Genomic DNA, 16,362 nt, shown 5'->3' on the forward strand with positions numbered 1-16,362 from the left:
AACATGCATAGAATCACTCCAAATTGATTAGGTGGGGCACCAATTTGAATTCAAAATAAATAGTGAAAGTTTGGAATGTACGAGATGCGTGTGAGATAAACCATGAGGGCCTAAGAGACTTACCAAACATGCATAAAATCAATTCAAACTAATGCATAAAGTTTGAGAATGTGTGAGATGCGTGCGAGATGTGTGCGAGATAAAATATAAGAGTCTAAAAAACGTACTAAACATGCATCAAAACAATCCAAACTAATGCATAAAAAAATTGAAAACAAACAGATACTTTGGACAAAAACAGTTAGTGCTTCATTTAAAAAATGTAATTAAACTTTTAAAACAATCCAAACTAATGCATATCCCTTCTGTTATGTATATCATCACCTCTCTCCTCTACTCCAATTTATGACCTAACACTTATTCATATTCATTATTTGTTTTCCCTTACCTCTTTAAACCCAAATTCTCAACGTGTCCATCCTTATTTGCATGTAATCTAAAATTATCAACTCACATTCAACTATTTAAGATTTTATTAATAGACTTAAGTCTTAATTGTTCCATCATTCTCCTTTCTTCTTACAAACAAACTACCTCAAATTAAATAGAGCATTTCTTTAAACATTTTATTATGCTCATGAGCTATATGGACCATTACATCATTCATAGTATTTCAAAATTCGAAGTTACAGAGAAACCCAACAAAAGTGCAGGTGATAGAAAGTGATCAAAGAGAAAGCAAGAGTGGTTTGAGAAGCATCCATAGCGACATGAAAAATTGCTCACAATATAAGACAATACATAATAGATAGAAAGCAATGTAGATAAAAAAAAAAAAAAAAAAAAAACTCACTGCTGAGGTGCTTCAATTGCACTTCTAAGAGGCAGCTAATTTAGAGTTAAAAAAGGGATCCAAAGAAAAAGGAGCAAAATGCCAACTATATTGCAAAAGTCAAATGTTTACACCTCTGTGACAAATTGGATGATAAAAATGGAGTTAGAAGAAAGTTCCAAATAAATTAGAATAAAGGAGCTTCAATCGCACTTATCTTCAAAAGATCACCTCAATCATTTCCTATGTTAAGTTAATCAAAGTCATCTTACCTCATTCGATCGTGTAAATAATGTAAATAGTGAATAATTCTCTGTCCAAGTATAGATCAAACCAATTTCTCCTCTTGAACCCTTTATTAGTATTGCTTACTCCTCCCCTATTTGACCCAACTAAACCCTCTAACTTCAATTCATTTCACTATCCATTTAACTTTCTAAGAACTTAAACCAAACTTTGACTAAATTAATTTATACCAAATAAGTTGATTCCAAAATAGACTAAACCAGACATTTACGGATGAAACTCACAACAAATACCTAAACCAAACATTTACAGCAAATAAATTGAAAATGGGTTAGAGATGAAACTCACCGAAATAAGAGAAAACGCTCAAAGTTGATTGAATGGTTCTAAAAGGAGAAGCGACGAAATGTATTGGAGGATCGATGAACGGCCTGAGTATCTTTGAACGACACTGGAGCAGAGCATCGGAGTAGAGCGGAAAATTTCAAAAGCCAAAAAAATGCGATTTTTTTTTTTACTTCGGGTGTTCTACACAAAAGAGAAGGGAAAGGGAAATCTGTTTACATGGAAGAGAAGGGAAAGGGAAAGAGAAAGAGAAATTTAATGAAGGACGTTTTTGTCTATTCACCTCTAAACTGTCCTAAAACTCTTCATTTTCAAAAACTATCCCAAAAGTCATTTAACCCTCCTTTTTTAACCTATTTTTGGCAATTTCCCAAAATATATCTTCAATAATGATAGTGTAGCTACGGGTTATAACAGACAGTCTCGTTAGTTAACAAATGTTGGTTTGTCGGGTTAAAGAGTTTAGCCGGTTGATCTTAGATAGTTGTGGTTTTTAAGTATTTTTACTCTTTCTCGTCTTTTTTTTTTTTTTTTTTTTTGTATTTCTTTAAAAGTCGAGCATTGAGTGGCAAACATAATCACATGAATAAATGTAAAACTTCAAGTATCGAGCATTGAGTATCAAACATCGAACGTTTAATAGTATTGAGTATCTAGTATTTAGTATATTACATAAAATATATAATAATATAAAAGCATAGAATATGAAACATCAAGTATCAATTATGGAAACACTTGGATAGTTTTCAAGAACGAACTAGTATTCACCAGGTGCTAATGCAATCGACAAATTAGTTTTCATTCACTCTTGTAAACTGGACCTTTTCCATTTGGGTCTCCAAACGGAGACCATCCCAACCGATACAATCCTTTCAACGTAAAAGCCTAAAATAGCATCAAATTGCAACACAAGTATGCCATCTCTTGTCGTTCTGACCGAAGTCAGTGTCTCTCGTAGCCATTGTTTGAAGACGAAGCCGTCGCTCGTCGGTCGCAGCCACCGTCGAGGGTACTGCGAAGAAGCACGTGAGAGAGGTTGAATCTTGAAATTTAGTGCTTTTTTCTACAGAGGGCCTATTTTACTTTAGGGATTAGTCATCAATTCCTTGATTTCTTTCCATTGGATTGCCCATTTTACCCAAATTAACTTTTCATCCAGGAATCAATCTTCCCAATGATTCAATTGACTTTTGCTGTTTCTCTATGTTTGGTTTATCATCGCTTCTTTAATCTTCTACTTGTTTTTCTATCTAGGAATAATGCCTTTCACATCTTTGCTAATCCAATTGTTTTATTTATGCTTTCATACATTTCCATCTGCAAAATGGCTTTTCTCTCATTCACTTTCTGAATTGGCAGCTTTTTTTTTCACTTAAAACTGCTCAAGTCTCAAGGTTAATTTGAAGAAAGCACAAGTATTGTTTGCCTGTATTGTTGTTTTTATAAGAAATATTGTTTGCCTATTGTAAATATTGTTTATATGGAGAATAGGATAAATAATCTCTAGAGTTCGTGATATTTTCTTCAATTTGAAATGCCATGCTTGTGCTGTTGGAGGATGCTTTTAAAATGGTTAAAGTCACATTTTGATGGTATGGAACTCGTATCTAAAAGTGTAAAACCAAACATTAAATTGATTTGAGATTTAAGACACGGTTTAGAGTAATTTTTTAACATGCTAGTCATTTTTAGTTGTTTTAGAGTAATTTCCTCTATTTCATTCCTCTTTAAATTCCCTGAGTTCACAAATGCTATCTAGTGAACTTTAGGACACTTCGAATTTTCTATATATGCTTTTCATTTTTCATTTCTCAAATGTATTCTCTTAATTCCTTGCTCTGTAGCAATATTTTCGGAAAACATCATGAGTATAGCAGAAATTTATTTATTTTTTTAATTTTTTTTAAATGGACTAATTTAATTAAATTGTAATATAGTTATTCATTTAAGATGGTAGGTAATTATGGTTAGAAACTAGAAATGCTGGAGCCACCATATAAAGATCTATTTTTTTAATATCTATGCTTAGTGCCTGCCTTTTTGTTAGATGCCTCGACGAAGACATGCCTTAGAAAATAAATTTTAGTATGGGAAGGGTAAATAGTTTAGTGAATTATAACCATTTCTGTTGTCTGCATTGCAAACTCTCTCTTTCTCTCTCTCTCTCTCTCTCTCTCTCTCTCTCTCTCTCTCTCTCTGTGTGGCTAACTATTTTGAATTTTCTTACTCTTGATATAGAATTATTTGAGTTATCATTTTTCATTTGCACTGTTCTATATATACATGTTTGTCAATTCTTCCCTCTGTGAAACTGTTGCTCCTCCTTATTCCCAGGTCCGGGATTGGACGTGTGGAAACCTTATTGCTGATTAATGTGTTGATAGGATGTTTGAGAAAGACCATCGCTCATCATCCAAAGAAATCAGCACGAAAAAACCATGGGAGGAGGAAGGCTAGAACTGTACATGTTAATAGGAAATTACAGAAGCGCTGCCCCCAGCAACATGATAATGAAACCTCATTGTCCAAGGACACTGTCGACACGGTCGAGCTTGCTACCAACCTCCTTTCATTCCGATGTATTGCAAAATGGCTACTCCTGTTTCTCCTCACATTTGTTGCGGTCTGACCACAAATCTCACATTGTCTATCATTAGAAAGGGATGGTATTGAATTGGAGTTATATTAAGAGCACCATATCTGTTATTGGAAACGGTGAAGAGAGGAGAGGATGAAGATTGTCATAGAAACTTTACCTGTTGCCTCGATGCATAAACCAAATCTCGGCGCAGTCACGATGGGATATTCCAAGCTCATCTTTGCAGCTACATCCGAGGTGTATGAGATCTGAAGTTATCGACTCATGTTCGGAGCCCAAATGACATATCCTGCAAACCTTTTCTTCACTAGAATCTTCATCATCCACTGACTCACCATTGCTTTTTATATCAATGATGCAGTTTTGACGACTCTCTGGCTGTGAGCTCTCTAGCATTTCCTCTCCATGCCTCTTGCTATTCTCCTCATTCTCACGCACATAGGTCCCACCTTCCCCTCCAATTACCCCTTTCGCTTCTCGAGGTCTCGAAGGGGATGCAGCAATTGTCTCAGGTTCATTTGGACTTGTTATCCCACTTGATCCTTCATTTTGTTCAATCATGTCGATGTTTCGTCTCCAGGAACAAGTTTACATATCATGGAATTTGCCAAGGTAATTGAATAGTGAGAAGGAAGGGAGTTCTAAGGTAATTGAACTGCTGCTTCAAATAATCTTCGGATCGGTTAGATGAAACGAGTATGGAACAAATGACAAAAGAGTTTAAAAGATTAAAAGGGAGAGAATCAGATTGTTGCCTTTCTTTAGGATGAAGCAAGGGAGACTGACAACCACACGGAATTTCAACTTACTGTCTGAAATAAGCTTTTCTCATTTGTTGTTTGTATAGACAAGACAAGAATTTGCGAGAGGAGGGCTATTATCTAGTGTGGCACACCCCCATCACAAGTCCCTCCTCCTTCTAGCGAAAGTGACACTTTCATGTGAACCCATAGAAGAAAGCAAAGGGAAGTAGCAGAAAATATCAATTGTTACTGCCTTAAAAGCAATCAAAGGCTACCAGATTTGTAAGCTTTTCTAACTCTTATTAATGCTATAATATTCTGCCTTTAAAATAGTATGAGGTAAAAATCAAGCCTGATTAGAGACTGCTATTTCTGCTACTTTCAGTTGGGTTTATTAACTTGCAATGGTTAGTTCATTTACTATTGAGTTAATTTTTGTAATGGTATAAATATAAAATGGAAACTATTGTAAGAAATAAATTAAAGATCAAAATTTAAAAAAAAAAAATCCCTTCTCAACAATAATAGGATAACTATAGCAAATAATACAATTTTGAAAATAAATTAAAAATATAGCACAAGTAACAAATATTGGTAAATATAGTAATGTTGACTATTAAACTAGTAATTTTTTTTTAAAATGTCAAGTTTGCTTTTTAGTGGCTATCATTAATAGCACATTTTTAACCGAACCTATTAGTGATGACAACTATTAGCTACTGTTATCACCGTAGCTTTCTATTTTGAGAAATTGGGAAGAAACCTTTTAAATGGTAATTTACATGAATTTCTAATCTTTTACTAATATTTTTGTTATATATGTAATTATTTTATTTTATTCTTATATTATATATGCAATTAATTTTTGTTTAAATATCACTTATTCAACTTGCCAATAATAATAATAGTAATTTGCAAAGACCCTTTCTCAATTATTATCCCTTCTATTTCATAATTGTTAAGAAACACAATGCACGGAAAATCATGTAGTTTTATACCCTTTTGTTTTTGTTACCACAACTTTTGTAAGTTAGATAATGAAACAATTTTATGTTTAATTTAGGATATTTTTCAAAAATAAAAAAATTTGACAAATTATTTAACCTCTCTAAAACAAAATCACTAAAAATAAATTTATTGTACCTAATCTTTTTCTAATCTTTTTATGATTTTTATATGAAGTATAAGTATTTTATCAAATGTTTTATTTTTTTAACAATTTTCCTTTAATTTTCTCGTTCTATTGTTTTTATTTTAAACCTATTTAGTACAAAAAAGAAACTTCGTTCTAATAAATAAATTATCAAATTAATATGTTATTCAAATATTTTAATATAGAAAATTATTTTAAAAGATAAAGATTTTTTAAAATATTTATAAATATAACAAAATATCATAATTTATTTAAATAGACAATCATTTCTAAATATTTTTATTATTTTGTGATATTTGAAAAAAACCCTTTTAATATATCTGCAAACTCATTTTAAATAGCAAAAAAACTAAAGTAGAGTTTTGCTATATTGAAAAACATTCCTAATTTTTATTCTAATGTAGCCATGTGAAATGATGATTGTTTCACACTATTGATTACTAACTTCATTCATAAAAACTTCTAATTTCTTTTCTTTAAACTATCCATAACTGCTTATTTTGTTTTTCTTTTACACATTATATCACGTATACATTTGAAAGAACAAATGCGTCAATTTAATGTGTAATAGCCTCCATCTTGAATGAATCGATACTTCTAGTTGACATCTATTGCATCCTATCTCAAATAGTTGAATTTCATCAACATCAATCACATTTATTCAACTTAAAATTTTAATTTTTAAGTACATAACTTTATTTTATAAACTAAAAAGTTGGAAAAGTAACATCTGTTATATCCTTCAAACCGACACCTACCCTTGAAAAGTCACAACCATTCAATAAAAAGCATATACGGGAATTAACGGGAAATGTAAAGACAAAAGAAACATCTAAAACTTTAATTTTCTACCGACGCCCTTACTATCGTTGTTTGTGTAAATATATGAACAAATTAGAATTCTATATATATTTGTGGGAAACCATATGATGAAATGTGGTATTTAGGTGAAAAAAGTTGAATATTTGTGGAATAAATTAAAGGATATAGAATAAACACTTTAGAACCTATGCCCAACACTGCTGCCCAAGAAGTGAGGTTTGAGTCTGAAAGGCAGATACTCTCTTTTCTTTTCCAATTTCACTTGGAATATGTATGTATATATATATATACTACTTTACTTCTATGCTTTCCACCTCAATTCTTAAAAGTGATTGTTTCCATACAGAATTTGAATCCTAGACTTGGGGTCGTTTCCACAAAATGAAATATAAATTTTGTAAAAAGAGAAAGGAAATAAGAAGGAAAAAGAAAAGGAAACAGATATGTAGAAGTGAGGATACAAAATGTATAGAATTTTTGCTGGGAAGGGAATAAGCAAATCGTGGTGAAGGCCTTACCTGATCTCACTTGTCAATTGGATTGTGGCTTTTGTTTAAGAATTAGGGTATGAGTCTCTCATGTGTCCATACATATGTAGAACACAAGGGAAGAACACAAAATACAATCCCATATACCAAAATGAACGAAAAATATCATTGATTTATTTCCATTGCACTGCATTTGGGTAAACATCACCTAAGTGCAAATATTTCACCTCTCATTTTTAACACACAAAAATTATGTATTATTTTTAAATATAGCAAAATGAACTATTTTTTTTTACAAAATATCATAATCTATCTACAATAGATTGCGCTAGATTATTTTCTACTATTTTCTTTGTCTATATGTATTACGATAGATCATATAATAATAATTTTATATTTTGCTATACTTTGTAAATATTTTAAAATGAATTTCATGTAAAATAATTTTCCAAATTTATATATAAATCCCTAAAAGATAAATTAGTTGTTGCATTTATGGTTGATTTTAAATCAAATGACATGATGGATATAAAACATGAACAAACCTGACAAGTACAAGCAAGTAATAAGGTTCTTCAAGTAAGTGTAGTAGGAGTTGATTTGTTTAATCCCAACTAATGTGCTCGGCCAAGGGCAAGTTTATAAAGATGCCTAATGTGGCATGTACGAATATTCATCCTAAGACTAAAAGGCATAGAAGAAGGTACTTAGCCTTGCCATTGACCAAGATAGTATCTAGCAAAATGACTAATGAAACGTGTCCCTTATATGTCTTAACTCGAATTGATAAATAGTTATTGTAGCGTAGCTCATTAACAATATAAAGAATAATCTATGTCATCTGCTTCTGTAAATGTTCATAAAAAAAAAAAGGTTTAATGTTTCCTTTCAAACTTTTGAGTTCATTATTCGCATCGAAGTACTTATGACACACAATAACAATTTTCGTTTTTGGTTTTTAAAAATTGTATTATTACATATATTTTAAAATTGATTGAGGATGTAAATGTAAAATTTTGTCTAAGTATATTCTGAACGAAATCTTATTAAAGGGTTAATTTTTGCCCCATTTTAAATAGTTTTATCGGTAAGATTGTAACCTTTGTTATTTTATTAATTTTTCTTTGTTAAAAGGTGTGGACTAGATTTGACTTCAAATTTAATAATACAATTTCCTACTAACTAACTATTTTTATTACTAATGCCCAGTTTGTAATCATTTTCGTTTTTTTGTTTTTAAAAATATGAAATAAAAGATAATGAAACAAACAAAGAGAAGAATAGAGAAGAGAGGGAGAAGAGAATACAATTGAACTCAATTGTGGTGTATCTTACAAAGGCACCATACTCCTCTATTTATAGGACATATTATAATATAAGTTACATTATGGAATTCAATGGGGACGAATGTTACAATATGAAATTGAATGTGAGAGTTATATGAAAATTGTAACCTATTGTAGGTTATGGATATCTACATTTATAATATATCATTATATTTACAATACTGCCCCTTAGATATTCATATTATATAAAAATAAATGCCTCGTTAAAACCTTACTAGGAAAAAACCCGACGGGAAAAAATCCTAGTGAAGAAAAAAGAGTACATCATTTTTATACATTAATAACTGCCTCATTAAAAACCTTGCTAGGAAAACCCAATGAGAAAAATCATAGTCAAGGCCTTGAGGGCAATATTTCTACTCCCCCTTATGGATACATCACTTGAGTTCCCTGAGTCGTCGCATTCCAATGTTGTGCACTAGCTTTTCAAATGTTGATGTGGTTAATGCTTTTGTGAATAAGTCCGCCAAGTTGTCTTTTGAAGAAATTTGTTGAACACTAATGTCACCATTTTCTTCAAGGTCGTGTATATAGAAGAGTTTTGGTGAGATATGCTTTGTTCTATCTCCTTTTATATACCCTTCTTTGATTTGTGCTATACATGTGGTATTATCTTCAAATAATATTGTTGGTAATTTTTTACTGAAAGAAAAACCACATGTTTCGTGAATATGATGAGTCATTGACCTCAACCATACACATTCTCTACTAGCTTCATGAATTGCAAGAATTTCTGCATGATTCGATGAAGTGGCCATCATGGTTTGCTTTATAGACTGCCAAGATATAGCAGTTCCTCCACATGTAAACAGATAACCTGTTTGAGATCTTGCTTTGTGTGGATCAAATTAATATCCAGCATCCGCATAACCAACTAGATCAAAGTTTGATTTATTTGAATATAACAAACTCATATCAATTGTCCCTCGAAGATAACGAAGTACATGAACTCATTCCAATGTCTTTTTGTTGGAGAAGAACTATATCTTGCTAACAAATTTACTGGAAATGCTATATCTGGTCTTGGGTTATTAGCAAGATATATTAGTGCACCTATTGCACTAAGGTTCGATCACCAAGTAATTCTTCATTATCTTCTCAAGGTCGAAAGATATCCTTTTTTACATCTAGTGATCGAACCACCATTGAAATGCTCAATGGGTGTGCTTTGTCCATGTAGAATCTTTTTTAAATCTTTTCTGTATATGTCGATTGATGAATATAAATTCCATCGGCTAAATGCTCGATTTGTAAGCCAAGGCAAAATTTTTGTCTTATCAAGATCTTTCATTTCAAATTCCTTTTTGAGATATTCTATTGCCTTTGAAAGCGCTTCAGGAGTTCCAATTATATTTAAATCATCAACATCTACAGCTATAATCGCAAATCCTGACTGTGATTTCTTAATAAAAACAATGGACAAATTGGATTATTTTGATAATCTTTTTTCAATAAATATTCACTTAAACGATTGTACCACACTCGTCCTGATTGTTTCAATCCATATAATGATCTTTGTAATTTAATTGAACATAATTATCTAGAGTTTGAATTATATGATTCAGGTATCTTAAATCCTTTAGGGATTTTCATATAGATTTCATTTTCCAAAGATCCACACAAGTATGTTGTAACTACATCCATAAAATTCATATCAAGATTTTCACATACAGTTAGACTAATTAAATATCTTAATGTAATAGCATCCACCACAAGAGAATATGTTTCCTCATAATCAATGTTTGGTCTTTAAGAAAATCCTTGTGCAACAAGTCATGCTTTATATCTAGTGACCTCATTATTTTCATTTTGTTTACGCACAAATACCATTTAAATCTCACAGGGTCTACACCTTTAGGTGTATGAACTACAGGTCCAAAAACTTCACGTTTCGTGAGTGAGTTTAGTTCTGCTTGGATAACTTCTTTCCACTTGGGCCAATCCTTTCTATTACGACATTTGTCAACAGTTTTAGGTTCATAATCCTCATTTTCATGAATGATATTATGTGCAACATTATACATAAAAATGTTGTCTACAACTACATTAATTTTATTCCACCTTTTTCCTGTCATGGTATAATTTATCGAGATCTCATTGTTATCTTCATATACTTGAGTTTCTTCTACATTTTTACCACTAGTCGTGTCCGTGACCTTTTTTTGAATGTTTCTATTGTCAATTAAGTCATTTCGACTATTGGTCACTTTTCTTTTTCGAGGATTTTTATCCTTTGAACCCATCCGTCTACCACGCTTTTGGCGCAACGTTGATTCATTAATTGTATCAACTTGCTAAGTTGGGATTTCAATTCTAGATGGAGCATTTGCAGCTGGAATATATGACTTGGTCACTTTCTTAGTATCTGTAAATGCATCTAGCATTTGGTTTGCTACACTTTATAAATGAATTATCTTTTGAACTTCTAGTTCACATTGCTTTGTACGAGGATTTAAATGAGACAATAACGATACATTCCAGGCAATTTCGTTTTCCAACTTCTTAATTCCTCCCCCTAATGTTGGAAAATTTGTCTCATTAAAATGACAATCAGCGAATCGTGCAGTAAATACATCTCCCGTCAAGGGTTCAAGATATCTAATAATTGATGGGGATTCAAATCCGACATATATTCCTAACCTTCTTTGAGGTCCCACTTTAGTACGTTGTGGTGGGGAAATTGGAACATATACTACACAACCAAAAATTCGCAAATGAGAAATATTTGGTTCCTGGCCATAAGCTAATTATGTTGGAGAATACTTATGATAAGATGTCGGTCTTATGCGTATAAGTGATGCTGCATGCAAAATAGCATGACCCCATATAGATAATAGAAGTTTTGCTCTGATAAGTAATGGTATGGCAATCAATTGTAAATGATTGATAAATGATTCTGCCAAACCATTTTGTGTATGAACATGAGCTACAGGATGTTCAATATTTATCCCAGTTGACATACAATAATTATTAAATGCTTGGGATGTAAATTCACCAGCATTATCAAGTCGAATGTTTTTTATTGTATAATCCGAAAACTGTGCTCTTAATTTGATTATTTGAGCAAGTAATCGTGCAAATGCAAGGTTTCGACTTGATAATAAATACACATGTGACCATCTACTTGATGCGTCAATTAAAACCATGAAATATCTAAATGGTCCACTTGGTGGATTGATTGGTCCACATATGTCACCATGAATTCGTTCTAAAAATGTAGGTGACTCCACTCCCACTTTGGCTGGTGATGGCCAATAATTAATTTTCCTTGAGAGCAAGCAATACATGATAATTCTTTGGATTGAAGAATCTTCTGGTTCTTTAGTGGATGTACGTGAGAATTTTCAATAATTCTTTTCATCATTATTGACCCAGAATGACTCAATCGATCATGCCAAACAGTAAACATATTTAAATTCATGAACTTCGGGTTCATGGTGGCATATGTTTCAACTACTCGTATATGAGTATAATATAATCCAGAAGAAAAGGCAGACAATGTTTCCAATATACGCTTCTCATGTGAAACAATAAATGTAATATAAAGATATTCTATATTATTTTTATTGTTAGTTTCAACATGATAACCATTTTGACGTATATCTTTGAAACTCAATAAGTTTCTTTTTGACTTACTAGAGAACAAAGCATTACTAATTGTGAATTTTGTTCCTCTAGGAAAAATAAGGTTTGCTCTACCAAAACCTTCAATTAAGTTTGTAGAACCTGATATTGTATTGACATTTGCTTCAAGCATTGTCAATGTAGAAAAATATTTTTTTACTTTTAAGTATTGTGTGCGTAGTTGCACTGTCTGCCAAACATAAATCTTCATTATTCATCTTTGAATCAACAAAAATATGAGAAATGTTCATAACTCTTCATTAAAAAAAACGATCATAATAAGTATCTTGGTAAAAAGGAAAAAAAAAACTAACCTTGAAATGTAAATAATGTAAATAAACTGGTAAATGTTAAATAGAGAAAACATAATTCAAATATTAGTTTTGGACATTATCATAATTAAAGGAAGTATTTGCTACTCCTTCATTAACATCATTTTTCTCTTCAGGAGACTCAAAGAAGTCCGCCACATCTAAATGGGTCATGTTGGAAGGGTCAAATACATCATCTGGATAGGCAAAGTTTACTTCCACATTCTTCCCTGTTTCCTTCAATGAGACTTGATAGAGGTCGACTAAGTGCTTGGATGTACGACAAGTACGAGTCCAATGACCATTCATACCACAACGAAAGCATTGATTTTCACCACTTTTAATTTTCTTATTTTGTGGAGTCTTCCTTCTATGACAATCATTTGTGGTTTTCTTGAAATCTAAATGATTATTACCACGTAAAATATAATTAATTCTTCCTCTACCACGGTCACGACCTTGGCCACGATTACGACCACGACCTCAGCCTCGACCATTAATATTATTTAAAAATACAACATTCGCTTCAGGGAATGGTGTTGCTCTAGTTGGTCGAGATTCATGGTTTTTCATTAATAACTCATTATTTTGTTCAGCCACAAGAAGACATGATATGAGTTCGGAATACTTTTTAAAACCTCTTTCTCGATATTGCTGCTGCAGGAGCATATTCGAGACATGAAATGTTGAAAAGGTTTTCTCTAACATATCTTCATCAGTAACTTTTTCTCCGCATAATATTAATTTTGAACAAATTTTAAATGATGCGAAATTATAATTACTTACTGATTTAAAATCTTGCAACCTTAAGTGCATCCAATCATATCTAGCTTTAGGAATAATCACACTTTTTTGATGATCATACCTTTCTTTTAAACTTTGCCATAGTTCATAGGGATCTTTTATCGTAAGATATTCAATCTTTAGTCCCTCATGAAGATGATGTTGAAGGAAAATCATGGCTTTCACCTTTTCTTGACTTGAAGTCGTGTTTCCTTCTTTAATCGTTTCTCCAAGATTCATGGCATCCAAATGAATTTTAGCATCAAGCACCCATGATAAATAATTATCACCATTGATATCAAGAGCTAGAAATTCTAATTTGGTAAGACTTGACATGGTAAAACTATAACAAAGAACAAATAAACTAGCTTATATTAGAAATTTAATAAACATGTCAAACATGCATTCTAAGACAACTTAGATAAATATCATATTATGCACATGATACAAAAATCAATGGAATCCATATATAATAATTCAAAACATGCATGTTAATGTCCAATAATTAAAATTACAAATAAAAATTACATATATATATATATATTAAGGAAAATTAGCAACAATACACACCAAATATGTTAATTTTCCAACATACTTAAGTAAATTGATAAAAGCATTTAGATCATAAAAACAATTACAAAACTTATACTAATAGAAAGTAAACAACTAAATTATAAATACAAATTATAAAGAACCCATAAACTATACATAGATCTTAAAATAATTGATATAAGAACCAAACATAAACAATCACATAAAATCATAAAGAAATTAAAGATGAACTAAATCATAATCTTATCATGAACTAAAAATAGTTTTTTAACAAACAATAACCATGTAAACGTAATATGTAAAATTACAACATGCAATAGGTATAAAATATTACATTCTCAAACATTTAAACTATGCATGATGTATACATGGATTGTTTCATGCAATATTCACAAATATCATAAAAACAAACTAATATTATAATCTACCTTTTGCAAATAATAAAATTGTAGAGCATCGTGCTGATAACGTGTTATGAAATAAAGGATAATGAAACAAACAAAGAGAAGAATAGAGAAGAGAGGGAGAAGAGAATACAATTGAACTCAATTGTGGTGTATATTACAAAGGCACCACACTCCTCTATTTATAGGACATATTATGATATAAGTTACATTATGGAATTCAATGGGGATGAATGTTACAATATGAAATTAAATGTGAGAGTTATATGAAAATTGTAACCTGTGTAGGTTATGAATATCTACATTTATAATATATCATTATATTTACAATTTTTTTTCTTTCTATCTTCTACCATAATTTGCCTCTGCAATCCTTAGCTAAATTCAAAAAACAAGAACAAATATTTGAAAAGTAATTTTTTTAGTGGTTCATTTTTCTATTTTATTTTTTAAACCATTTATATAAAGCAGGCAATGATTTTTTTTTTAAGCAATGTTTATAGACTTAGTTTTTGAAAATGAAATGTTGTTTAGGAAAATTATTAGAAATAGAAGATTTGACAAAATATCTAAGTATAAATATTTTCTATAAATAAATGACTTTATTAGATGAATGGTAAATAAGTTGTCAGAATTTCTTTCTTTTATTTTTTTTTTCTTTTAAGAAAACCTAAATGTTCACCGCTAAATTATTAGGAAAATTTTCATGAAGATAACAAAACACCAAACTATTTACGGTTCGTATAACAAACCCCATAAAATTAGTCATTTTTTAAATATTTCAAGTTTGCCCTTCCGTCTTTCTTCTCCTCCTCGCTATGATTTCTTTTATCGTCTTCCTCCTCGCTGCGATTTTTTGTCGTCTTTCTTCTTTTCTTCCTCTTTTTTTTTTCATTGCGATTTCTTTCCATTGTTTTTTTCGTTGCGATTTCTTTCTATCGTCTTTCTTCTTTTCCTCTTCTTTTTATACGCTGTTTAATCTTTCCATCGTCTTTCTTCTTTTCCTCTGTAATTTCTTTCCATTGTCTTTCTTCTTTTCTTCTTCTTCTTTACTGTAACAACTCAACTTTTTATACTAAACTGAGGTCATTACTAAAAAGAAAAAATAACAATAGACACTTTCTTGAAAAGAGGGAAGACTAAATTTTCATTAAAAACAGAATACTGAAACACTGATACATAGACGCGGAAGCAAAACTAAGTCCCCATATGGCATGCCACGGATCTTTCTTTGTTGCTCGCCAGCTTTCCTCTACCTTTACCTTTACCTGAAATATAAAACATAGAAAGAGTGAGTATAAACATATACTCACTAAGGGACCCACTACTAGTCCCGCTAAGTGTGTTAACTTTCCATTAGAGTCATATGAAATGGTATGCCTAAACTGACACGTTCTCGAATACGTGCAAACTGTGATCCCATAGGAACAAATCTGGTTTCGGTGAACCCAAAGGAACACATAGGACAATCTGGTCTTTAATGTACCCGAAGAAAACACTAAGGCAATCCGACTGTGAGTGACCCCATCGAATCACTTGTAATCATGTCAATGTCAATGTCGTAAAGGATTGGTAATCCCGTCGGACTACACAGTCATAAAAAAGGTGGTGATCCCGAGGGACACTCATGTGGGTACGACTCTAATAAACAAAGTTAACAGAACGCTCATCCATAACATGTACATAATATAACATCATAAACATGACATAGTATTAATCTTAACGTCCTTAATCATGTGATTAATATACCATGCATCATCATCAACGTAAACCAGTTATAAACATAATATCAGTCATCATCATCAATCATCCATATAATGATAGTCATTATCAATAGCATCAAGTTATGCATTTTAGCTACCACCAATGCCTAATAATAATTACATGCGGTCTCTTAGATTCAATTGGAAAGTCTATAGGAGAATCTCTTAACTTGAGATTTTAGCCAAACAAAGTAGTCCCTAGCTGACACTAAAAAATTCTCCAATTAACTTGATCTTAATCATAAAAGGAAAAACTCAGTATCTTAATTAATAAAATTAGCAATTGGCTAACATAAAAAAATTATCTCAAATTAATTAACTTCTTAGACAAATGAGTTGGAAAAATCCAAT

General features: G+C 31.3%; 1 long non-coding RNA gene across 1 annotated transcript; it reads left to right on the plus strand.

Moving 5' to 3' along the window:
* The first annotated feature begins 2,161 nt into the window (after positions 1–2,161).
* On the plus strand, positions 2,162–5,143 carry LOC103501487 (uncharacterized). Its single transcript, XR_540322.3, has 2 exons — positions 2,162–2,458; positions 3,758–5,143. It is a non-coding gene; the product is annotated as an uncharacterized LOC103501487 (long non-coding RNA).
* The last annotated feature ends 11,219 nt before the right edge of the window (positions 5,144–16,362 follow it).

This window comes from Cucumis melo, chromosome 12 (genome assembly GCF_025177605.1).
Source record: "Cucumis melo cultivar AY chromosome 12, USDA_Cmelo_AY_1.0, whole genome shotgun sequence".
Classification (NCBI taxonomy): domain Eukaryota; kingdom Viridiplantae; phylum Streptophyta; class Magnoliopsida; order Cucurbitales; family Cucurbitaceae; genus Cucumis; species Cucumis melo.